The sequence below is a fragment of the Artemia sp. Qi Xiang Cuo genome, chromosome 19 (genome assembly GCF_049724085.1).
Source record: "Artemia sp. Qi Xiang Cuo chromosome 19, ASM4972408v1, whole genome shotgun sequence".
NCBI classification, from domain to species: domain Eukaryota; kingdom Metazoa; phylum Arthropoda; class Branchiopoda; order Anostraca; family Artemiidae; genus Artemia; species Artemia sp. Qi Xiang Cuo.
Genome location: NC_142812.1, coordinates 28,033,180 through 28,057,312, shown reverse-complemented (window position 1 = coordinate 28,057,312; position 24,133 = coordinate 28,033,180). Strand labels below are relative to the sequence as shown.

Here is a 24,133-nt window from a genome sequence, read left to right as displayed (position 1 = left end):
GAAGTTTCTACGTCAACGCCTTCAATCAGAACCGTATATGCCCGTAGGGCATAATTTAACACACTTGCCCCAAGGGTTGTGGGGGAGTGTACCCCTCAACAATATATTTTCTATACGGAAATGAACTACGCTGAACAAAATAGCTATCTCAAAATTTTGATTGTATTTGTTTGGAGAAATGATGGGCGTGGGGAGGGGGAGGGGGGCTATTTAAACTCCAATCACTTTCGACTATTAAAAAGGACACTAGCTCTTTAATTTCCAATCGAATGAGTCTCTTTTGAAGTTTCTAAGACAACGCTTTCTATAAAAACCTTATATGCCCCCAGGGCATGACTTAAAACCCTTGCCCTGAGGGTTGTGGGGGAGTGTCCTCCTCAAAAATACATTTTCCATCTGGAAATCAAGTACGCTGAACAAAATGGCTATCTGAAAATTTTGATTGGATGTATTTGGGAAATGATGGGCGTGGGGGGGGCGGGAGCTAGTTACACTCCAATCACTTTCGACTATTAAAAAGGGCACTAGCCTTTAATTTCCAATCGAATGAGCCTGTTGTGAAGTTTCTACGACAACGCCTTCTATAAAAACCTTATATGCCCCCAGGGCATAACTTAAAACCCTTGCCCTGAGGGTTGTAGGGGAGTGTCCTCCTCAAAAATACATTTTCTATTTGGAAATCAACTACGCTGAACAAAATAGCTATCTGAAAATTTTGATTGGATGTGTTTGGGGGAATGATGGGCGTGGGGGGGGGGGAGGGGGGCTAGTTAAACTCCCGACACTTTCTACTATTAAAAAAGACCCTAGCTCTTCAATTTCCAATAGAATGAGCCTGTTTTGAATTTTATACGACAACTCCTTCAATAAAAACCTAATATGCCCCCAGGGCGTAACTTAAAATCATTGCCCTGAGGGTTGTGGGGGAGTATCCTCCTCAAAAATATATTTTCTATCTGGAAATCAACTACGCCGAACAAAATGGCTATCACAAATTTTGATTGGATGTGTTCGGGGGAATGATGGGCGAGGGGGGGCTAGTTACCCTTCAATCATTTTCGACTATTAAAAAGGGCACTAAAACTCTCGATTTCCAATCGAATGAGCCCCCTTTGAAGCTTCTACGATGACCCCTTTTATATGAAGTGCCTCTGGGAAAAAAAATAATAATAAATAATAATAAAACATTGGAGGCGTATGGCCTTTACTATAGGCAACGCTACAGCGTTACCTCTGATTCCCTTTTGAAGGTTTGATTGAAGAGATTGGACGTAGGGAACACAAAAATTCAAGCTTGCTTGCAAAATTATTGTAGGGGGATTCAAGACCATTCTGTTCCTCGATTCCACAACTTAGAATTCAGTTTTCTCCGAGCGTTTCCAAGAGGAGGAAGTGCATCAGATATAAGATTTGCTATCATTGACATAGATAGATTTGAGGAATTAAAATACTGCTGCAAATAATAAAATGTGATTATGTTATTAATACTACAATCCAAATCAGGTATGTAGAAATTTGACGGGATTTACCAGCTGATGGGATTTGCAAGACTAGGTCTTTAGCTAGCAAAAATTATTTTTCGTATAGGGCATTTTGCTTCCAGATACACAGGTTTGTATCTTTTAGTCTCAACTGATGTTACACGATGATTTGGTTCAGAGGAAAATGGCAGGACGGGGCTTTGATGACCCCAATCATCTCTAACTCACAAAAACACAGCAATCACAATTAATGTTAGACAAAGCCTCTTTTAATATTCTACGACCATTGATTTAATTTGAGTAGCTATTGCAAACGTAGTTTCAGAGGGATTTAAGGAGGATGAAGGCATAGATTCCTTCAATTATAGAATACAACGTTAACTATGAATTTCCAAATTAAAATGTTGCAACATGCTCACCTTTCTTATAAAGTTTACTAATCAACCATTGGGCCTAGAATTTGGTATTTACCATAGGTTGATCATTCACATAGAATTTAGGAAGTGTAGATCTTTGGTATCTCGAGTTGATTTGAATAGAATTTCTGTGCGATCAAAATTCCGACAAGATATTACACTCCAACATCAAACAGTTCGTGGTAACAAACTGTAAGTAAGGAGCGACCCGGCTCAATAGTGACCGAAACCCCCAAAAACAGAATTTTGATGCCAATAGATATGTCAAAAAGATTAGATTTTTATGCTGATTTTATATATATAAGTTTCATCAAGTTCAGTCATACCCATCAAAAGTTACGCACAATGCAGTTTAGTAGACATCAACAATGCAGTTTTTGGTTTGAAGTGATTCTATTTTTTTATTATTATTAAAAAAGGCACTAGAACTTTTAATTTTCGTTTGAATAAGCCCTCTCACGAACTTTTAGGGCAAGGGGTCGATACGATCACCCATGTAGAAAAAAAAACAAACAAAAAAACAAATAAAAACGCATCCGCATCAGTTTCCTGTGCGAGTCTTTTCCGTTTCTGATGACCCTGTCGCCCCCAGTACCATGCTCACCGCCTCCATGGGACTCAAACTTGCCAGCTATTCATCTAGAGAGCTTGCAATTTTTTGTGGGCCTGTAAACCTGATATAAGAGTTTCTGCCGTTTTCCGAGGACTGATCTGTGAGCTCTGCGTTTCGGTTGACGATTAAAGATAAGCTACTTAACGTTCGTTATGGGGATTGGGTTGATTTTGTATCCTCTGAGTGTGTGTGTGTGTGTGTGTGTGTGTGTGTGTGTGTGTGTGTGTGTGTGTGTGTGTGTGTGTGTGTGTGTGTGTGTGTGTGTGTGTGTGTGTGTGTGTGTGTGTGTGTGTGTGTGTGTGTGTGTGTGTGTGTGTGTGTGTGTGTGTGTGTGTGTGTGTGTGTGTGTGTGTGTGTGTGTGTGTGTGTGTGTGTGTGTGTGTGTGTGTGTGTGTGTGTGTGTGTGTGTGTGTGTGTGTGTGTGTGTGTGTGTGTGTGTGTGTGTGTGTGTGTGTGTGTGTGTGTGTGTGTGTGTGTGTGTGTGTGTGTGTGTGTGTGTGTGTGTGTGTGTGTGTGTGTGTGTGTGTGTGGCCTAAATGCATCAGATGAAAATTTTGAGATAAATATTTGTTAAAAATAGTTCAAAGTTCAGATAACAAAAACTCCGGTGTCGACAAAGACCCCCAGGGCCCGGGGGTAGGCGTTGTAAATTATGCCCTGGGGGTATTAATGGTTATTATGGAAGGGATTTTCGTATAAACTTCATAGAGGGCTCTTTTCCTTGGAAACTGAAAGTTATAATTCACTTTTTAAGAGTAAAAAGTGATCGAAGGGCAGCTAGGCTGCCCCTTCACTCCATTTAGTTTTTTCCCAGAGGCACTTCATATAGCAGGGGTCGTTTATAAAATTCAAAAGGGGCTCATTCGATTGGAAATCAAGAGTTCTAATGCCATTTTTAAGATTCGAAAGAAATCGAAGGGTAACTCGACCCCCGTCCCCCAAGCCCTTTTCCACAAATATATCTGATAGAAAATCTTAGATAGCCATTGTATCCGATAAAACCTTTGAGATAGCTATTTTGTTAAAAATAGTTGAAAGATAAGATAATAAACTTCTGATGTCGATACAACACCCCAGGGCCCGGGGCAGGCGTTGTAAGCTATTCCCTTGGAACATATAAGGCTCCTATGGAAGGGGTAGTCTCAGAAACTTCAAGGAGGACTCAGTTGATTGGAAATTAAAACTTCAAATTCACTTTTTATAACTTACAGATTATAGGAGGGGAGCTAGCCTCCTCCCCCAACCCCTTTTCTCCCCCATGCATTAGAAAAATTTTTTAGATAGAAATTGTGTTAGAAATAGTTTAAGGTTTAGATTAAAAAACACTGGTGTCTACACAGCGCCACAGAGCACGGGTGCAGGCGTTGTAAGTTATGCCCTGGGGTATATGGTTATTATGAAAAGGCTGCTCGTATAAGCTTCATAGAGAGCTCATTTGATCGGTAATTAAAAGTGCTGTACAAAACAGTTCTGGGTTTGAATCCACCCCCAGCCCTGGGGGAAAGGGCTGTAAGTTATGTTAGGAGCCCATCGTTAACATATAACGCTTCTATGGAAAGCGTGGTCGTATACACTTTGGAGGAAGTTCATTCAACCGGAAATTGAAATTTATTATGCCCCTTTTCAGAATCGAAAGTGATCAAAATGTAACAAGCCCATCCTCCTTGTGCCCCCCCCCCCTCATGTATCTTATCAAAATTTTTAAATAGAAATTTTGTTCAAAATAGTCCAAAAATCAAATTATTATAACTAAGGGGTTGAAATATCCTCCTTAGCCTCCGGGGCATGGATTGTAACTAATGTAAGTTGCTTTTTATTAGAATATAAGGGTTTTTAGAAGGGATGGTCATGTTTACTTTGGAAGGTGCTCATTCGATCGGAAATTGATACATCTAGCTCTTTCTGAAAAGCCAAAATTGGTCAATAACCAAATTGCTTACACCCTACTTTTTCAAAGTGCATCCGGTCAAAATTTTGAGATTGCCATTTTGTTCCAAAAAGTTCAAAGGTCCAAATAACTATGCTTCCAGGGTTGTACTTACTCCCCGCCCCTAACCCCGGGGAAATTGGTCTGAGGTACGGAACTTGCTTATTGTTACTTTGACACTTTGTTTACTTCTGTACTTGGATTTAGTGATTTACGTGGCAACTTCGATTTACGGTGCAAGGGCTGTAAGTTATGCAAGTTGCTTATTGTTACTTTGATACATTGTTTACTTTGATGCTTTCTTTACTTTGTTATTTTTTTTTTACTTTGGTATTGTTACTTTGATACTAGTTTGATAATTCGATGACCATTTGATGTTGAAAAAAAAATTGATTTTTAAGTAAGGTTATATAAAAAACTTGAAACTTTTTGCAATCAAAAACGAGCAAAAATTAATTTGAAAAAAAAACTTTTGTAAAAGAAGTTTTTCAGAGAAAAGTTTTTAGACTTTTACAGTGAGAGAATGAGGCGATACCCAAATTCTTGTTTGTAGTGATTTTTGTTTGTTTTAAGCTAGATTTGGATATTCAATTTAAGTTTCACTCATTTTAAGATTTATTTAATCATTTAAATTATTATCTATTGTATGTTTGTTTGCATTGATTGTTTATTTAATTTCTGTTCATTTTGGGTTTCATTTATTTTTTAATAGTAATTTCTGGTCCTTTTGAGTTTGAATTTTAACAGGTATTTGTATATGCTGAGCTTAAGTTTAAAATGACCTTTACTTTTCTTTGAAAAACTTCCTTTACAGAAAGTTTTTTTTTTATTAATAAATAATAAAACATTGGAGCCGTATGGTCTTTTACTATAGGCAATGCTATAGCGTTGCCTCTGATTCCCATTAAATAAAAAAAAACAAGTTTTTTAAACTGAAAGTAAGGAGCGACATTAAAACTTAAAACGAACAGAAATTATTCCGTATATGAAAGGGGCTGTCCCCTCCTCAACGCCTCGCTCTTTACGCTAAAGTTTTTTATTGTTTTAAAAAATAAAGTTGTGAGACAGAGTCAAACTTTAGCGTAAAGAGCGAGGCGTTGAGGAGGGACAGCCCCTTTCATATACGGAATAATTTCTGTTCGTTTTAAGTTTTAATGTCGCTCCTTACTTTCAGTTTAAAAAACTTGTTTTTTTTTATTTAATTTCTGATCGTTTTTTAGTTAATGCAGCTTTTATTTGCATAAAAATTTTACTTTTCTTTTGCTAAATGGATGTCTTTACAAATTAACTTACGTAACTAACTTCTATATTCGTATATTTTTCTTCTGGCAAAAAATACAAAGTTGCAGATTTTTGCAGATATGAGATTGAAACCACTTTAATATGATTTGCTGATATGCTGAATCTGACGTTATGATTTTCATTAAAATTCTTTCACTTGTAGGGGATGTTTCCCCACTCTTTAAAAAATCGAGTAAATTTTTTCAGGCTTGTAGCCTGTGATGAGTAATACTAAACTTAATAAAACTTCTGTACTTCCCAATAACCAATACTATATGTTAACATTGGGTAAAGTTTATAACTTTCATCCCTCCCACCGGGAACTTTGGGGGATTAAGTCATCCTAAAAGACGTATTTATCATATTTTCGACCATGCTGAACAAAATGGCTATCGCAAAATTTTGATCGGGTGACTATGGGAAAAAATTAAGCGTGGGAGGGGGCCTAGTTGCCCTCCATTTTTTGGTCACTTAAAAAGGACACTAGAAATTTTAATTTCCGTTCGAATGAGCCCTCCTACGATATTCTAGGACCACTGGGTCGATACCATTACCCCTAGGGAAAAAAAAACAAACAAACAAACAAATAAACACGCATCCGTGATCTTTCTTCTGGCAAAAAATGTAAAATTCCACATTTTTGTAGAAAGAAGCTTGAAACCTTTACAGTAGGGTTCTCTGATATGCTGAATACGATGGTGTGATTTTCATTAAGGTTCTATAATTTTTAGGGAGTCTTTCCCCCTTTTTTTGAAAATCAGCCAAATTTTCTCAGGCATGTAACTTTTGATGGGTAGCACTAAACTTGATGAAAGTTATATATTTGAAATCAGCATTGAAATCTGATTCTTTAGATGTATCTATTGGTATCAAAAACCCGTTTTCTAGATTTTCGGTTACCATTGAGCCGGGTCGCTCCTTACTTACAGTTCGTTACCACGAACTATTTGATTTATGCTCTGAATGTTAAGAGGAGAGTGAATCATGGTTTCACTATAGACATTTGCTTTGGTTTTGTTCTTGTGTTATAACGTCAGTGCTGGAAGTTTGTTTATAATGTGAGTTGTTCTTATTTATTTATTTATATTTCTTTTCGTTTTTTTTCCTGTTGAGAAAAACTCTCGGACGTGGGGACGAAATATTCGGAATATTTTTTGAATTAAAGTATTGTTTTGTTTTTATTTAATTTTGTTTCACTGCTTTGTTGAAATTAAAACCCGTTTTTTCTTGCTTAATTTTTCGGAAATGGAAAAGCAATGTGGTCTAAAAAATAATTTATGCTTCATAGATAAATATTGTCGCAATGAGAGGTTATTTTCACCCCTCCCCTGCCGTAGCAGCAACAATAAAGGTGCTGACCAAAAATATTTTCTCTGGATTCAAGAGGAATTATATATCCATTGTTTAAAAAACAAAAATAAAAATAGGACGTTAAAAGTCAACGCAACCACATTTATATTCGATCAAAGTTCCCTTGGTTGTGATTCTCAAATTAGGTGCCTTCCCGGCCTGATTTCTTACCAGATTAACATAAAAAAAAAGAATATTTTGGACTGAGAATCAATGCAGCCACATTTTTTCAACCATTTCTTAGTCCTTGATCAGCTCCCGTCGGTTCCCCCAAGTCAAAATCTATTATATACCTAATATTTCCGTTCAAAATATTCAGAGTGCTTCACCTGCTATATTGCAGATACGGTCATTTTACAATATGGATGTACATATTGTCTTTCGATTTAGTTCAAAATCCGATTCAAAATTTGCTGAATGTTTCAACATTATCCCTTGCCGATTTCTGAGACATTATGGATGCTCCATTTTGACAACCTGGACGCACATAGTTATTTTTTTATTAGTTCCAAATCCTCCGAACATTCCTTTAAAGTTTCAAGTCAAGTTTTCAAGTCAACCCGGATAAACTGACATTTTTTTGTCTAGTTCAAGATATCCCTTAGCTTTTTCTGAAAGTTTAAAATTTATACCCTTAGCTGCTCCTGAGAAATTAAAATATGCCATTTTTAGATCCATGATGAACTTAGTGCCTTTTGATTTAGTTTAATATCCCTTTCGACATTCCTTGGAATTTTTAACTTAATATCCTTAGCCGCTCCTTTGATATAGCATATAAGCCCTTTTGATAGCCTGGTTGCAAATAGGGTCTTTTGATAAAGATGAAATCCCCCCCAGTAATTCCTGAAAGTTTTAGCTTCATACCCTTAGCGGCTCCTAACAGTAAAATTATCCAGTCCATAATATTTTAGGATCTTCGAACGAAACTTGAAGCGTCTATTGAATTATCCCGTTTTAGTTTCAATTCTGCAAAAATAAAATTCTGTAAAATATTGAAGGCTACAACAATTGAACAAAAAAATCTCTTATTATTCGGCAAATGAAGTGCAAATAATTAATTAGTGCTCATGGAGGTGTTAAATTGAAAATGACTTGAGTTACAGGAAACATAAACTAGCTACTTTTATTTCTATTCTATTTATCGGTAGATGAAATAGGTGTCCCACATAAATTCCTGACTTTGTTTGCAGAAAGAGTCAGATACATGGATTTTTAATAGTGTAAAATAAATATCCTAATTTCAGTTGAATTGACCGAAATTTTAATATTAAATTTCTTCGTAGTCTGAAGCCGAAGGAATTAAAAATAGCACAGACAACATTTAAATTCTGAAACGAATTGTGTCAAACTTTAGGTTTTTGGAGAGGCTGATTATCTGGTAGATTGTTGGGGGGCCTTTTCGTTTGCTGGATTTTCCCCTTGTAGAGAAAAGCTTAAAAATATTTAATTTACTCTATACGAATCTTTATGTTGAATACTTCCTCCCGTAGTTTTCCTTTATTATTGGTTTTAGAGACAAGGCTGTACCCAGGGGGGTTAGGGGTTTGACCCTCCCCCCCCCCCCTCGAAATGTTTATCTTGCTCGTGAAAGCGTAACAAAAATGGATAAAAACCAATTTTGTATGCTTTTTTTAATTGTTTTTTTGTAACTCCCCCCCCCACAAAAAATTCCTTGAGTAAAACTCCCCCCCCCCAAAAAAAAAACCTGGGCACGGCCATGTTAGGGACTCCCTTGATCTCTACTATTGTTTCTGGAGCATAGTAACAAATATATGAATTATTGTGAAAAGGAGACAGTCAAATGCAACATCTGATTCAAGAGGAAGTTACTCCCTGATACTGTTCAATACTTAAGGAGCTTGTTGCGCTTGTTCTGTATCTCTTACAGACTAAAAAGAGAAGGGTTTCTCGGTTGAAGATACAATTTGAAGAAAAGTATATTGGAGAAAGGTTTAGATCTGTGGGCGACTAAAGTTACAGCAGCTTTAGGCTTGATATCTGTGTGGGGTTCAGCTTCAGTTAGTTTGTGACACAAACTACAAGAGGCCCTTGAGATGGTCATATTTGTAAAAACAAAATAATTTTATATTCATATTTAGATGTGGGAGATGCTTAATTGCTCATAGAAAAATTATTTAAAAAATCTTCCAAATGGCAGTAAAGATTAATATTAGAAATCAAAACTTTTTGTAGGTTTTGAGTTTTAAAACAGACAATACCTATTTGATGCAGTAAGCAGAGTTAACAGTTGTATAGTCAGGCTAACTAGAATTCACTTTTTTACCTTTGGTAAAAATAAGTACTCAAATTTAAGTAAAGGCAAAGAGTCACCAAAGAAGAAGATCATATTTAAGTGCTTCATCTGAATACTCAGGAACTCTATTCATCGATAGATCACACGAGGCAACTGTTGTCAGATTATATGAATAAAACATTATAAACCAAAGAAATCTGAAAGTAATAGCTCAGTCTTGATACAGCAGCTGAATTTTTCACATTTGTTTTAGCCCTTTTAAATTTTTAGGCAAACCCAAAGCTTAAAGAAATGCGCATTACTATGCCTGCTTTTGAAATCAGCAAACATTGTACTTTGTTCATAACGGCAGGTTTATGAAGGTCCAAACCTTGGAACAGGGTATTGCCCCCCCCCCTTCCTTCCCAAAGAACAGTTTTTTAGTTCTGTTTGACAAACAGAACTGAAAATAAAAGTTTCAATTTTAGTTATAGAGACTCGATAACCCAAGTCTCCAATGCTACTATTCTATATTTTATCTACTTAAGTACCAAAATTTATTGTTTATTTCAACTTTATTTCGGCAATTATTTCATTTCATTGTTTATTTCAACAATTTATTATTTCAACATTGTTTATTTCAATAATTATTTCAAAATAGTGTACTACCCTATTTTAACACCTTGCATTCAAAACAGGGTCAGATTTCGCTGGTCAGATGTGCAATTTCTTAATTTTATTGTTGGAAATTTCTTTTGTTCTTTTTTTATCGTTCTCCAGATCTTTTATTTGCTTTGGAAAAACAATTATGGCAGTGAAGCTTAATGCATTTTCTTAAATGTCATAATAAATCTTCAAGTCGCAAATTTAAAAGGAGTTGGTCATTTTTCATATCGGAAATTGCTTTATTTAAAAAAAAGTTATCGTTTTTGCTACGGCTTCATTTTGATATTTATTAAAAAAAAAATTCCACAAAATAAGTTGTTCAAAGAAAAGTAAAGAACTCCATTAAACAAAAATGAGCAAAAATAAATAAAATAATCTACAAAACGTGAAACTACCACAAATCAGCATCGATAAATAAATGAAACCCAAAACGAACCGAAATTGCAATAAATAACCGAGTCAAACTCAAAACGAGCAGAAAGTAACATGAGTAGGGCTCAAAACCCCTTTGCCTTCCCAAGGCCAGAACATAATTTGTACCCATTCTGATAAAATATAAATGTTTTTACTTTTATAACTTTAATAAATCAAATAATATTAACATTTTGAGTACTAAATATCAGTATATGTATATTAAACTAACAATGCACATTCATTTGTATTTTTGTCAGTAAAGTGCAAATTATGTTCTGACCTTGGGAAGGCATAGGGTTTTCAAGCCCAACTTATGTTAATTTCTGCTCGTTTTGAGTTTGACTCGGTTATTTATTGTAATTTCTGTTCGTTTTGGGTTTTATTTATTTATCGATGCTGATTTGTGGTAGTTTCACGCTTGGTAGATTATTTTATTTTGTTTTTACTAAATTTTTGTTTAATTGAGTTCTTTACTTTTCTTTGAAAAACTTATTTTTTGGAAAAAGTTTTTTTAATTAATTTCTGTTCGTGTTATATTGAAATAGTTTTTTCAGAGAAAAAGAGAATAATACTTTAAATCTTTTCGTTTTTTTAGGAATTTATAGTTTGGCCTGCTATTTGTACGCTGGAGAAAAATTTTCAGCAATTTTTAACCACATACACATTCTTAAACATCTGACACAAATAGTAGTGTTTAATTTAGTTTCATACCTCCTCTAGTTGACCTGAAATGGAAAACTTTATACCATTCGCAAAAAAAATCTCTTTAATTTTTTTGATAGCTTGAATACACTTACGCTATTTTGATTTGGTTAAATTTTAAGAGCAGAAGCAGCCCCGAAAGTTTGAACATAATACCCTCAGTCGTTCTTGGGATGCTGCTGAGATGCATCATTGAGAATTAGCATTAACACAGTGCACTTTGATTTAATTTTATGGCAACATTTTTTTTTTAAAAATAAAGTAAATTGGGTGGGTAGGCGTGGTAGAGGAATTAGTTTCCCTCCAATAACTTTCGACTATTAAAAAGGGCATCAGCCCTTTCTATTTTCAATCGAATGATCCCTTTTCGAAGCTCTTACGACAACTCCTTCGATACAAAGTGCCCTGGTCTAAACAACAACAACAAACATAATACATTATATCCACATCGATCTTTGCTACAAAATGTCAAGCCTTCCATTCACTTTCGACTATTAAAAAGGGCATTAGGCCTTTTGATTTCCAATTGAATGAGCCCTTTTTGTGTTTCTACGGCAGAACTTCCTATAAACACCTTATATGCACCCAGGGCATAAATTGTTGTAATTTACCCTAAGGGCTGTGAGGGTGGTTGTCATCCTCTAAGACCTAGTTTCCAGAACTTTCAACTGCGTTAAACAAAATGGCAATCTCAAAATTTTGATTGGATGTGTTTGGGAAAATGGTGGGCGTCAGAGAGGCGTTAGTCTTTCTCCAATCACTTTCAACTATTAAAAAATCACTAGCCCTTTCAATTTCCAATCAATTGAACCCTTTTGAAGTTTCTACGACAATGCTTTCAATAAAAATCTTACGTGCCCCCAGGGGATAACTTACAACCTTTGCCTTGGGGACTCTGGGGGGTTATCATCCTTAAATACATAATTTCCTGAACTTTCAACAACGTTGAACAAAATGGCTGTCTGAAAATTTTGATTGGATGTGTTTGGGGAATGGGGGGCATGATAGGAGGGTTAGTTACCCCCCAATCACTTTCAACTATTAAAAAGGGCACTAGCTCTCTCAATTTCCAATTGAATGAGCCCCTTTTGAAGTTTTTACGACAACTCTATCATTCAAAACCTTATATGCCCCCAGGGCATAACTTACAACCTTTGCCTTGGGGACTCTGGGGGATTATCATCCTTAAATACATAATTTCCTGAACTTTCAACTACGTTGAACAAAACGATTATCTCTAAACTTTGATTAAATGTCTTTGGGGAAATGGTGGGTGTGAGAGGGGGGTTAACTCCTCTCCACTCACTTTCAACTATTAAAAAGGGGAATTTCAATTTCCAATCAAATGAGCACCTTTTGAAATTTCTTCAACAACTTCCTATATAAGCCTTATAAGCCCCCAGGGCATAACTTACAACCCAGGCACTGAGGGCTCTGATGGGGTATTCATCCTAAAAGACCCAATTTCCAGAACTTTCGACAAGGTTGAAAAAAATGAATATCTCAAGATTTTGATTGGATGTGTTTGGGGCTAGTTCAATCACTTTCGCCTATTAAAAGGGCACTAGCCTTTTCAATTTTCAGTTGAAGAGCCCTTTTTGATGTTTTCACAGCATCGCTTTCTATAAAAACCTTACATGCTCCCATGACATAACTTACAACATTTGCCCTGAAGGTTGTGGGGGGGGGGGATGGGTCGTCATCCTTAAAGACCTAATTTCAAAAACTTTCAATTACGTTGAATAAAATGGCTATCTAAAAATTTTGATTGGAAGTGTTTGGGAAAAGGTGGGCGTGATAGGGGGATTAGTTGCCATCAAATTACTTTCGACTATTGAAAAGGGCACTAGCCCTTTGAATTTCCAATTGAATGAGCCCTTTTACAAGTTTCTACGACAAAGATTTCAATACAAACCTTGGAAACGCCTAGGGCATAATTTGCATCCCTTGCTCTGAAGACTGCGGGGGGAGCGTCCAGCTCAAAGGTAAAATTTCCTGAATTTTAAACTGCGTGGAACAAAATGGCTATATAAAAATTTGGATTGAATATGTTTGGGTAAATGGTGGGGGTGGAAGGGGTCTTAGTTGCCTTCCAATCACTTTCGACTATCAAAAAGGACACTAGCCGTTTCAATTTTCAATCGAATGAGCTCTTTTTGAAGTTTCAATGACGCCGCGTTCTATAAAAACCTTACAGCCCTTGCCCTGAGGGATGTGGGGGAGTGTCCTCCTCAAAAATATAATTTCTATCTGGAAATCCAAAACATTGAAAAAATGGCTGTCTAAAAATTTTGACTGGATGTGTTTGGGTAAAAGGTGGGCGGGAGAGGGGGGCTAGTTGCCTTCAAATCACTTTCGACTGTTAAAAAGGGCACTAGACCTTTGAATTTCCAGTCGAATGAGCTCTTTTTCAAGTTTCTACAACAAAGAATTCAATAAAAACTTATATGCCCCCAGAGCATAAGTTATAACCCTTGCCCTGAAGACTGTGGGGGGGAGTGTCCTGCTCAAAGGTATAATTTCCTGAAATTTAAATGCGTGGATCAAAATGGCTATCTCAAAATTTTCATTGGATATGTTTGGGGAAATGATGGGCGTGAGGGGCTAGTTGCCCTCCAATCACTTTTGACTATTAAAAAGGGCACTAGCCCTTTGAATTTCCAATCGAATTTGCCTTTTTTGAAGTTTCTACGACTAGACCTTCTATTAAACCCTTGTATGTCCCCAGGGCATAACTTACAATCATTGCCCTGAGGGCTGTGGGGGAGTGTCCTCCACAAACAAATAATTTCTATGTGGAAATCAACTACGCTGAACAAAATGGCTATCTCAAAATTTTGATTGGATGTGTTTCATGAAAAGGTGGGCATGGAAGGGCTGTTCCAATCACTTCCAAGCCTTTCAATCACTTTCGACTATTAAAAAGGGCACAAGCCACTCCAATTTCCAATTGAATGAGCCCTTTTCGAAGTTTCTACGAAAAGTTCTTTAGTTTGAAATGTCCTACTCTAAAGGAAAAAATAATAAATGATATATTATGCAAACATCGTTCCAATCTCCCCTCGGGGCGCAACTTGATATTCTTACCCCAGGGGTTGTGGGAGAAAGTCCTTTTCAAAAACATTTTTTCTATCTGGAAATCAACTATGCTGAACAAAATGGCTATCTCAAAATTTTCATTGGATGTGTTTGGGGGAATTTTGGGCGGGGGGGGGAGGCTAGTTGCCCTCCAATTACTTTCGACTATTAAAAGGGGCAATAGCCCTTTGAATTTCCAGTCGAATGAGCCTTTTTTGAAGTTTCTACGACAACACCTTCAATAAAAACCCTATATGCCCCCAGGGCATAACTTACAACCCTTATCCTGAAGGCTGTGGGGGAGTGTCCTCCTCAAAAACATATTTTCTATCTGGAAATCAACTACGCTGAACAAAATACCTATCTCAAAATTTTGATTGGATGTGTTTGAGGGAATGATGTGCATGGGGGGGGGTAGTTGCCCTCCAATCACTTTCGTCTATTAAAAAGGGCATTAGCCACTCCAATTTCCAATCGAATGAGCCCTTTTCGAATTTTCTATGACAACTCCTTTGATACGAAGTGCCCGGGTATGGATGAAAGAAGAAAAATAAATAATACATTGTGTCCACATCGTTCTTAACATAGGTATCGCTATCGCGCTGCCTATGATATTTTTTGGAATTTAATTTTAAGTTTTTTCCTTTCAAAGAAAAAGGTTTTAAGTTTTACCTGCAAACAAAACGTAAGCGAAATTTAAGGATTGTACTTCAAGATTTGAAATAACTTTTTACATAAAGAAAAGAAAAATAATTAAAAGTTGAATAAGCTTATAAAAGGTTAATATAAATTACTGAAAGGTAATCATGAAGATGCAATACAATTAAATCTTAATACCACTCAAAGATTATTTTCAAAAATCCTTTAAAACGTTAAAAAAAAGTTGTTTTTTTTTCTAGAAGCTGCGTAAATTTTTGAAAGAATATCTTTAATTTATTTCATGAGGGAAAGATATATCCCCAGAAATCTTACAAATTAATGCCAGGAATTATGAATCAAATACCTTTGAGAACCTCATGAATTAGAAACTTTTTTATTGGGTTTACTTGAATTGCTTAACAGCATTTTAATGGGAAGAGGGATCCACCATGCGTTCATTTTACTTTTTTTTAGAGGGAAGGGAAGAGGAAAACGTTCTAAAACTCATTTTTAATAGTTATTTGTTTGATGCAAAAATTGGTGTAAAATTCTTCAATTTGTTTTGCTCCATATTTCCCAGCTCTAATGAGCATTAATAGCATGATTAAACTGATTTTTAACCTCGAAATCAAGGGGTCGCTGACTTTCCACCACCTAGTGTATATCTTAGAATGAAACGTGTACAACACAGTTTCACCACGCTTGACCCAGATCCGCCACGCTTGACATACTTCCGCCACGCTTGGTACAGTTCTGCCCCCCCTTGGCTTACACCACCTGGTGGAGCCTACATGAATTCTGAGCAGCATCATAGAATAACAGATACACAGATGCAGCGGCCTCAGTGTTTTAATAACTGTTTATATTAAAGTTATGGATTGAAATGTCATAATTTGCTTTGATTGGCATGAACAGCCTTACCAAAACATCTTACTTACTGTTACGTGGGGTACTGACACTGGGTTCACCCTGACGATGACACCATACTATGGGTGCAGGGCCGTATCCAGGATTTTTGTTCGGGGGGGGTTTTACCCAATTTTTTCCCGTGGACTTTGTCTAACATCCTCGAGCAACTTTACGTTAGCTCGAGACCGTTAGTCCACCCCTTGCGAAAGAGGACGCGTCCACTAAGCATACTTTCGTATCTTTAAGGTTTTTTTTTTTTTTTTTTTTTTTTTTTTTTTTTTTTTTAGAAACGCAAAAACAAGACAAGTATTTACATACAGTTAAATACTAAAAGCTATTTTTTTTTTTGAGACAGTAAAAACAGAACGGAAAAAGAAGCCAAATAGTAGAAGTAGTCTAAATATATATTTTTTTTTTTTAGCTATAAAACGAAATCCAGGCAACGATTTTTCTTCCCTGAAAAAATGTCGATGACCTTGTCTGGGCAAATGTCAACGTCCCTATGGACTGCAAGGAGGGCTAAGCCACTCAATCGTTCTTCTCCTGTTAAATTTCTCAGCCAGGTTTTGAGCCATCTGAGCGTTGAGAAACTTCTTTCCGGAGTAGCAGTGCTAACAGGTAACGTCGCAAGAACAGCCAGAAGAAGAAAAACATTTGGAAAAAAGGTGGCGTCGCATGGCTGAAGCGTAGACACAGCACAAGTAGGTCTCTTTGATACCGGAACATTCTCCCACTTGATGCGCCATAGCTCAATTTCTTGCTTCAGACAGTCTGGCTCGGGAAGAGTATCGCCATACAATTCAACCAATGACTCCAGGTTTAATGCCTTCAGATCGACAGAGACAATTTTGGCAGGAGAAAGGACGCTGAGATTTGACAGCAGTTTCTGGTGAAGCACAAATCGTTGTTTCAGCTCGGAAGTGAAGTGGTCCAGGAAAGGAATAAAGAGTGAGGTTCTATAGTGGTTGAGAAGGTCTGGATCGTCTGCATGCATACTCCGGCCACCTCTCGTCCTTGGACGAGTCATCTCCAGTCCTAAGTAACTGGCTTTCACGTCTATTTTCGTCGAAAATAGACGTGAAAGCAGTAGCAGCATTTCCTCGAATTTCCTTTGTTTTTGAAAGGACAGTTTCCATGTGACTGCATGCAGCTGCCAAATCACAGTCAACTGACTGAAGAGTCTTGCACAGTGGAAGCGTAAGGCAGAAAATCTCTTTGACCACATGGAGACACACAACAAATTGCGACTGGTTCATCGTGTCCAAGCAACTGCGCCGCTTTTGCAGAAGTTTCTGCATTTTCGTTCTCTTCAAGAGCTTCCAGGGATCGCAGGATTGGTCGGTACAGCTCAAGAAAACGCACGACTGAATCGTGGCGCTCCACCCATCTTGTTTCGCAGAGTCCGGTTAAAGTATGTTTCCTCGAATCCGGTAGTATTTCATTGATCTTCTCTTTTAAATTATGTGTCCTGAGTGGGGAAGTATGGTAAAAAATGCAGACTTGTGACAAGACATCGAAGAAATGCTTAAACGCCAGAATAGAGTATACAGGAGAGTTGACCAGGTTGAGACTGTGCGCACTACAATGGACGTAAAGCGCCTTCGGATACTTTTCACGTATAACAGCCTGGACACCCCTAAGATGCCGTTTCATTGCTGCTGCACCGTCATATCCCTGACCAACCATCTTGTTATGATTAAGACCAAGGCTTTCGAGAAATCGCAGGTTTATGAAGCCAGACCTTGCCCAGTCAAATCAGAAACTGGGGTAAAACCAAGGTAGTCCTCATGCAGGTTCCCTTTGAATGTGTAGCGGACGCAAACAGACAGGTGCTCCGTGTTCGAAACGTCAGCCGTTTCATCGGCAAGCACCGAAAAGCATGGACTTGCGTTTACTCTTTCCACAATAGACTGCTGCAGAAGCTCCCCGGATGCGGCAATAATACCATTCTGGATGATGGGAGAAAGATATGTGGCATTTCCAGCAGCAGAAAGAAGATGGCTCTTCAGAATATCGTCACCGTGTCTCGCCTTCAGCCGCAGTAGTGCTCGGAAGTTGCCATCATTGTGAGAAGGTTCTGGATCCGAGACCGAAATGGGGCTGGAATCGTTAGTACCACGAAGGGCAAGATGTTGCCGCCAACAAAATATCACCGTCTCAACAATTGGTCGCCACTTCTGGCGATTTTCTTGAACCTGCGCTTTCCTTGCCACGTATAGTTGGTGCACGATATTGTCCTACCTTTTCTCCGAGGCAGAAATGAAGTTTTCAGCCGATACGGTGCAGTTTATATGAAACTCTGCTTGTAATTGAGCTGTGAAGCATTCTTTCACATCCTTGCAGTTACTGAATGGTTTAGTGACTACATTCTCACAGTACTGGTGGCAGCCTTTGCCAGCTGTCTCTGACGAGAACAGAACGCAAAATCTGCAAAAAGCAGCGTCCTCAGACGGAGAGTAGGGCAACCAACTGAAACGAGCGAGCCATGTTAACTGAAACTTCAACTTCCGTATTTGGTATACTAGAAAAATATAGGAGATATCGGGAGTCCACGGGCTCTTCAGCAAACGAAGTTTAGAATTTGCATGGAGACTGGAGATTTTGTTGACAAAAGGACCAATGTCATTTGCAAACAACGACAGAGACTGGGTTGGTGCAGGTGCGTTTTGCGTCGTGGTTGGTTCCAGGGTCCGTGATTCAGAAGCTTCAACGATGGCTCCAGTGCCCTTCAGGTCCACAGGTGTAGATGAATACTCCGCACACGTCCCGCTAACGCCACTGTCAGAAACATCCCTTGTCCGCTTGGGCGTGAAAAACGACGTAATGTCACATTTCCTCTTCATGTTGAAAATCGCTCTTCTCTTGTCCAAGTCTGAAATTGAACTGAACTGAACTGACAATCTTGCACTCTTATAACATTTACCTCGAGCCCCCATTAATCATAATTTACTATTCAAGGTCTGACCTTGCATAATAAGGCGAACATGGGGTTACCTACTTGTTTAAGCTGATCACAACATTTTACCCAAAAAATTGGAATAGGATTTTTGTATGCCACAAAATGCAAAAGGATAATAGCGCATATTAACCATCATGTAGACCAGGTGGCGCGTTCCCCTCAATGTACAAATGTACACTGCCCCTCAAATGTACACTCAAAAGGGCCCACTGGTTTGTCCACAAGTCCCATGAGTTGCAAGCCTTCTCCCAGTAATGGGTTAAATTGCATGGTGATGCAGAACACCATCGCGGGAGGATCCTCTATTGGAGGACAACTGCGTTAAGGCGTAAGATCCAGATCTATAGACAACGACCTCTGCAAAGGGTTGCCTCGACCCTTTCTGGGTTCCTGCAGGACTAGAGAGCCTACGGTCACTTGTATTCCGACTTGAAGAGTGGCACCCCTTGAAGAAATTATACCCTAGTAAACGACACAGCATTCGCACGGGATTCTGACTAATGGACAATTTTTCTGGGCTGAGTATGTTTTGATGGGCGTCTTTGGGCTGAAAAACCTCTTCTTAGCTAATTTATCTATTATGGGTTGCCTCCCCGTAGTAGCATAATATTTTCAGGCATGAATATATAATGAGTCGGAGGTAATAGGCTTGAGACTGTCTGTGCAGGATTTCGACTCTTGTTGATAGAAGAGCATCGACAAGTGCTGAAAATAATGTTGTGACCAAGATGGGTCAAGGACTGCACAAAGCCTCCATTCATACTGGAGGTCCCAGGGACTTCTTGCTCTCCGGGTCTAAGCCGGCTTACGCGCTTTGGTGTAGAGTTGAGAAGATATGTGATCCCCGTCCTGCACGGGTATCCGGGATCATTGCTTATCCTGAGGCCAAAATAATTTCAATGATTTAAAGAACAGGAAAACTGGAACTCGGAATATTACGACGTTAAAAAATGACCATTGTATCAATAGTGTGACTCACGAATTCAGACGTTTTGAAATGGACTTCTTAGGAGTTTTAGAAACTCATATCTCAGGGGTTGGAAGCATGAAATTAGGTGAAATAGAATTTGTTTACTCAGGCAGGAAGGATGGGGTACAAAGACAGGGAGTAGGGCTCATGATGAATGAGGAAGCTGCTAAGTCTTGTATAGGCCGGGAAGGTATTAATAATAGAATACTAATTGCTCATTTTATGACTAGAACGTTCAGGGTATCAGTATAGTAGTATATGCCCCTGTAGAACCGACTGACGGATATACTAGTGACTCAGATGAATTTCACTTACAGTTACAGGAGCAAATAGACAGGGTCCCAGGTAGAAATACGATGTTATTATTGGGAGATTTTAACGCCCATGTTGTTAGAAAAAGGAATAGATGGTATCCCAGCCTAGGTAAATTTGGTGTAGGAAAAGAAAATAGTAATGGATACAGACTTTTGCAATTTTGTAGGTATAACAATCTAGTTATAACCAATACGGTGTTTGGTCATAAAATGGCTCATAAGTTAAAATGGTATTCAAGTGATGGTAAGACAGCAAACCTTATTGATTATGTTATAGTAAACTGAAGACTGGCAGGATCAATACAAGATACTAGGGTATATAGGAGTGCTGTTATTGATGTTAAAAGTAAAGATCACCATCTAGTAGTGTCAAGGGTTAATCTAAAGCTGAAATATCGGAAGGGTAACTACCTCCAGGGACGTTATGATGTTGGTAGACTCCAGGATGAGAATTTGAGAGAAACTGTACAGGAGCAGTTGAATACTAAACTGGAGAGTTTTAAGTTTAATAATGTAGTAGAAGATTGGAATTATTTTAGGAAAATAGTTTGTGAAGTTGCTGAAGGTGTATTAGGGAAGAAAGCTAGAACCGCGGCTAAGAATATTAGTGAAATAGCTTTATGTTTAATAGAAAGGAGAAAGGATTTGTACAAGAATTATCTGAGCGATAAATCATCTGAAAACAAAAGGAATATAAAGAAAGTGGAGAAAGCACTAAAATATGCACTAAGGAGGTATGAAGTGGAGGCCATAGATAAAATTGCCGAGGATCTGGAAGATGCAGCTAGATGGTATAATAGTAAAATATTGTACTGGCACGTTAACAAATTGAGAGGTAGTAGTCAATCCGCACTTGGCCCAGTTAAAGATAGGAATGGGGTCACAATTAGCGATAAGGAAAAAACTAAAGAGAGATGGGCCGAACATTTTGAGAATTTGCTAAACCGAGATAGAGTTGCAGGAAAAAATATAGAGGAAGATGAAAGAGTTTGTGATACCTTGGATGTGAAGGAAGATTTGTTTTGTGAGGAGGAATTAGCAAAAGTACTAACAGGATTAAAGAATAATAAGGCTCCAGGTGCTGATAGGGTGGTAAATGAGTTTCTTAAATATGGTGGCTCTGAGGTTAGAAATAAGTTACTGAAGATTATGAATATGATTTTCGAAAAAGGGGAAGTACCTAATTTTCACTCTTAGGCTAATAATTGAGAAGTGCCTGAGTTTTCAAACACCTTTGGTCCTCAGTTTTATAGATTATGAGCAAGCGTTCGATTCTGTTGATAGAAGAGCTTTAGTACAGGTTTTATCCTTGTATGGTATACCAGACAAATACATTTAAGTGATTAGTCCTATGTACGAGAATAACACTGCTGCGGTTAAGGTAGGCAATGAGGTTAACAGCTGGTTTAGCATTAAATCAGAAGTTAAGCAGGGTTGTTTTCTATCCTCCTTTGTATGGATTATTTTGTTGGACTTTGTTTTAAGAAGCACAGGAAAGGCATTGGGAGACCAAGGAATCAAACAGAGAGGGAAAAGTCTCCTGGACTTGGATTATGCTAATGATTTAAGCATCCTAGATGAAAGTGTGAGCAAAATGAATGAAGTTTTAGAGGTTTTCCGAGTTCAGGCTGCTAGAATTGGTTTGAAAATTAATGTTAGGAAGACTAAGTCACTAAGTCTAGGAATAAGTGAAGATGAAAAGGTGACGTTGGGTAATGAAAAGATTGATCAGGTGGGCAGCTTCATTTTCCTTGGTAGTATTATTAGTAAAGATGGTGGGAGCATTGAAGATGTTAAATGTAGAATAGCCAAGGATCAGGGTGTTTTTTCACAGTTAAAAAAAGTTTGGAAGAATAGAAAGATAAGTCTGCAAACCAAGATTAGAATATTAGAAGCTACAGTGATCACAGTGGTCAAATATGGCTTTGAAGCATGGGCGCTCCGAAAAGCGGATGATGATTTGTTGAAAAGCGGATTGAGGATTGTTCTGGGTACCCGGCTGACTGACCGTATTTTAAACAGTAGGCTATACGAAAAATATGGTTCAATTCCGCTTTCTAAGGCTATAATGAAAGAAAGGTTGAGGTGGCTAGGGCACGTTGTGCAGATGAAGGATAACAGATTGCCGAAGATTGTCCTTTTCGGCCAACCGTCTAGGGGTAAACGGAAAACAGGTCGTCCTCGTCTGGGATGGGAGGACGTCATAAAGAAAAATAAAAAGGAAATGGGAACTTCCTGGGAGGGTATAAAGAGGGAGAATTCGAATTGATTGGGACGGAGGAGAAACGTGCGTAGCTGTGTTGACCTCAGGCGGCTTGGGGCTACGGTGAGTTGTTAACAGTAATAGTAGTAGGTGGCGCGTTCAAAGCATGGTGGAATTGTTGCAAGATTTCAGGGAACCATGTCAAGCTTGGCAGAGCTATGTGGTACACAGGGTTTTCAAAATCTACACCTGGTGGTGGAAAGTGCGTGATCCCTCGACGGAGCTTCCATTTGACTCAATCGATGCAGTTTGTCCACAAATATACAAGGTGGGTTTATAATCAAAGCCAGTTCTATTATAACACTAGTAGTTCGGGTGCAAACCGCAACGAGTATTTGCGCCGTGTGCCAGCATGCCTTTGGAACAACTGTGCTCAGTTTCAGCTGTGTAGCTAGGCCGTATGATTCTGTTTAGTGCTTTCAAAATTCTTAAGACTATCAACTCGCCTGCTGCATGTAAGGTTCGCTCAGTGATACTGTTTTGTCATCAAGGAATCTGTCTGCTGCAGAAATTCATAAACAGGCTTGCAAAGTGTACGGTGAAACTGTTATGAGTGAAAGCAAAGTAGGTACGAGAATTCGAAAATGACCGTAACAACGCCCATAATGAGGACCGCTCCAGTCGCCCTTCTTCGATTAAAGCTAATTCGGTGGCTTCAGTTGAAGCGAGGATTCGTCAGAACAGGTGCTTCACAGTAAAGGGTCTATCGAACGAATTTTCGTAGGTATGGTGGTCAGTGCTTTACAAAATTGTTTCTGAACACCTACAGCTCAGGAAACTGTGGTCCCGCTGAGTCCTAAAACTCCTAACAGAGGACTACAAGAACCAAAGATTTGAGTGTCCGATAACGTTCTTGACTCGTTATCACGAAGAAGGTGACAGCCTTGAGTCCGATCGTAACTGGAGACGAACCATGGGTTTCGGTTATCATACCGGAATCGAATAAACAGAGCATGGAATAGAGACATATACACTAACCTGTAAAGGTGAAGGCCAAACATACTCTGTCCCAGTGGTGTTTTGGGATAGACATGGTCTTTTATTGATCGACTTTCTACAACGAGAGACCACTATCAATGCAGAAGCATAATGTTAAACCCTGGAAAATATAGGCAGAGCGATTCAAAACAGTCAAAAATAAAATATTACCCAATGGTACGGACAATTCTATTTCAAGTTAGATCAAGGGAGATGGGCTTTTCTCCGTCTAATCCTGGGTTCATTTATATACGTTTTTTGTCACAAATGGTAAATGTTGGTTCTAAATTTTTCAAAGGAAACACAAATAGTGGATGAAACTCTCAGTAATGGATCTTAAGTCGTAATTATGACCTGGGAAATTCTTTTTAAGTATCCATCCACACCCTGTTCCTCTTTCATTGGTTATTGGACTTTGACAAATCTGGACAAACCATGTATTATAAAAGTAAAACTTCCACACATAAATATCTCTGGCACAATATCTTCCCAAGGAAATCTTTTTAGGCTCATATCTTTTCGAAGGCCTGTCTCATAAGCGTTTAAGGAATTTATAAATTATGTTAAGAAATTGAAAAACAGGCTTAAGTGCCATTTCAAATTATTAAAGTTTTATTTTCAAAGCCTCGAGTCGAAATAAACGGACTAGAACCAAAATTAAAGCCAACTTTTTTTTTGTGCAAAAGTTGTGACAGGTACACCTTGCCTGTAATAGACCTGGCCTGATATGTTTGACTTTCATTTCACATGGTTAAGAATAATTTAAATATCCATTTTGCTTAGCCTCTCAGTGATTCAGATGCAATTACAAAGTTTGCCTTATCGGTGAGGCCAACAATTTTGAAAATCGAAAATAACTCATTAAGTCGGATTTATTTTATCAGAAACTTGTGCACACCTGCAATTGTCGCATTTCTGGCCGAATAATCATTACTAGATG

The 24,133-nt window shown here is 38.1% G+C and overlaps 1 protein-coding gene across 1 annotated transcript in view; it reads left to right on the top strand.

Moving 5' to 3' along the window:
• Positions 1-1,407: 1,407 nt before the first annotated feature.
• Positions 1,408-24,133, top strand: part of LOC148940687 (uncharacterized) — a 129,029-nt gene continuing 106,303 nt past the window's right edge. The window contains exon 1 of the mRNA XM_089104811.1: positions 1,408-1,503. The gene's annotated coding sequence lies outside the window, so the exon portion shown is untranslated. The remainder of the gene's footprint in view (positions 1,504-24,133) is intronic.